We start from the raw sequence: 2805 nt of genomic DNA on the forward strand, positions 1-2805 counted from the left end.
TGCCTAATTATAACCCCCAAATTTACTTTCTCCTCATTAGGTTAGGCGGTAACATAGATATGGATTTCTAACTCCTTCGTCCCCATACGCCTTCATTACATGTAAAGGTGACACTTTTATCTCTACCTTCACTACTATTATAATTTTAAAAAGTCACATTCCAACACAGTGATCCCACATTTTCCCACGGACTCCGTACAAATTGTTTCAATATGTTGTAAAATTAAATATACTATTTGAGCTGAATACAAGTTCTTACTCTACAACGTTTCAGTTTTGTTCTGTTTGTTATTGGAATATAATTTTTTGTAGGTATATTTAATGCTAGTACTGGAGTAACTACTTCATTGAAATACCACCATATCATGAGCAACCGGTTATGTAACTGTTTTATAAATTGTAACTTTCAGTTTTCTGAAAGAGTGAATGACAAAAAGTTCTCAATCGAAAAATAATCAGGAGTTCCCATATTTATTCTGCGCTTAATTTCCTCTCCAGTGTCATTTTTGCAAGTTATCTTGAACCTTACATCCCCTAAGTCTGACTTTCGAACTGATCGGTACGGCATGTACTCATCAACGTAACGGCACGGCAAGGATGCCCCTCCCTCGGGTAACGTGACTCTTTTCAGAAAACGTTGGTTCTTTCACTTCACGGCTCTCTACTGTAAAATAACTTGGTTCAATACAGACATCATCTCACGACACACTGGTTTTGAGAGGAGAATATAGATTCGTAGCAGGTTTTAATTAACCTGTAAATAGTAAGTATTTAAATATAATCGTGTGTACACTCCTCCTCTCTCATCCGAGCGGGGGACCGGCAATGGCGGAGTTACTACAGCTATTTCTGTACATTATCTAGACCTACATTACTTACACCTACGGCTATAACAATATTTTACAGGCTTATTATTTGAATTTACATTAATTTACAATTATACACAATCCATATCCCTATCATTGCTGCCATCATCGTCATCGTCTTCATCGCTTGATCCAAAATCATTTATTATTTCGTCAATGGCACCATCCACTCGGAATTATCTTCTTAATCGTAGGTACTACTTTCTGAACAAAATAGAATTCTTCGATTGTATCCCGAATGACATGTTGATCGAAGTCGTCCACTTCAACATTACACAAGTCCTAATTCTGGAAGGAAATAGTATGTTTTGCAGAACTATAACAAAATAACTTACAACAGTAATTCATTATGTCGCTCACAGTACACACACTATTGTACATAACTATTATAGCAATAATTTGTAAACATTACATACCTATTATTTCCCGGAGTAGTGTGAGGTTCAATCGGTTGTAATTCAATATTATTCTTAATTCTCTTCACGGAACTAATACTTTTGCCAGAGTATTTACCCGCTCTCTCATATATCTTATCGAGAGGTTCCAGCAAACATTTTTTTTTTAATTTTTCCTCCTCGCAACACTTATATTATATTTGCGATAATTTCTCTTTCTCCGCTGTGGATAACAGCGTTACTTTTTTCCGCGGTGGTGTGATTTCACCATAATTACTACCCTGTGGTTGCTGCTCCATGTTAACACTACTGGTACCCAGTGAAGGAAATAGTTCTATGTTTTTTGACAAGAGATTATGATGCGAAGCATGCGCAAACATCTCAGTTGACTCCACCCACGTTACGCGCTTCCTTTCCTCTGCCTCTCTGGCCCCGCTCAGAAAGTTCAAGATAACTTGGTATTTACTTTTGCTCCAAGGTGTTTGGACGTACATTTCAATGGGTACTTACTTACAAATGACTTTTAAGGAAACCGGAGGTTCATTGCCGCCCTCACATAAGCCCGTCATTGCTCCCTATCCTGTGCAAGATTAATCCAGTCTCTATCGTCATATCCTACCTCCCTCATATCCATTTTAATATTATCCTCCCATCTAAGTCTCGGCCTCCCCAAAGGTATTTTTCCCTCCGATCTCCCAACTAACACTCTACATGCATTTCTGGATTCACCCATATGTACTACATGCCCTGTCCATCTCAAACGTCTGGATTTTATGTTCCTAATTATGTCAGGTGAAGAATACAATGCGTGCAGTTCTGCGTTGTGTAACTTTCTTCATTCTCCTGTAACTTCATCCCTCTTAGCTCCAAATATTTTCCTAAGCACCTTATTCTCAAAACCCTTAATCTCTGTTCCTCTCTCAAAGTGAGAGTCCAAGTTTCACAACCATACAGAAGAACCGGTAATACAACTGTTTTATAAATTCTAATTTTCAGATTTTTTGACAGCAGACTACATGACAAAAGCTTCTCAACCGATTAATAACAGGCATTTCCCATACATTTTATTCTGCGTTTAATTACCTTCCGAGTGTCACTTATACTTGTTACTGCTTCTCCAAGATATTTGAATTTTTCCACCTCTTCGAAGGATAAATCACCGATTTTTATGTTTCGATTTCGTACAATATTCTGGTCATCGTAGACATCAGGAACACGAAAATCAGAATGTGAATATTCGGTTGCAAAGTTCCAATCGTACATTGCAACTGCAATGACTACATCTGGGAAACAAAAGAACAAAATGCGTCGTTCCAATGAACATCAAGGGATCTCTCTGAAACTAAGAAAATTTGCGATCCGACCAGTTGACGATGTCCGATAATGATGGTTATCAGCACTGGCCCCAGTACTTTGCCAAAGCTAGATGCAAATATGGCTCTAAAGTCTTTACTCAGGTAGTTTGCTCAAAATGCAAAGTAAATCTGTGCATGACTTCGGGAAAGAACTGCTTTCTCAATTTCCATAACAAGCAATCCGACAAA

The sequence above is a fragment of the Periplaneta americana genome, chromosome 12 (assembly GCF_040183065.1).
Source record: "Periplaneta americana isolate PAMFEO1 chromosome 12, P.americana_PAMFEO1_priV1, whole genome shotgun sequence".
Taxonomy (NCBI): Eukaryota; Metazoa; Arthropoda; class Insecta; order Blattodea; family Blattidae; genus Periplaneta; species Periplaneta americana.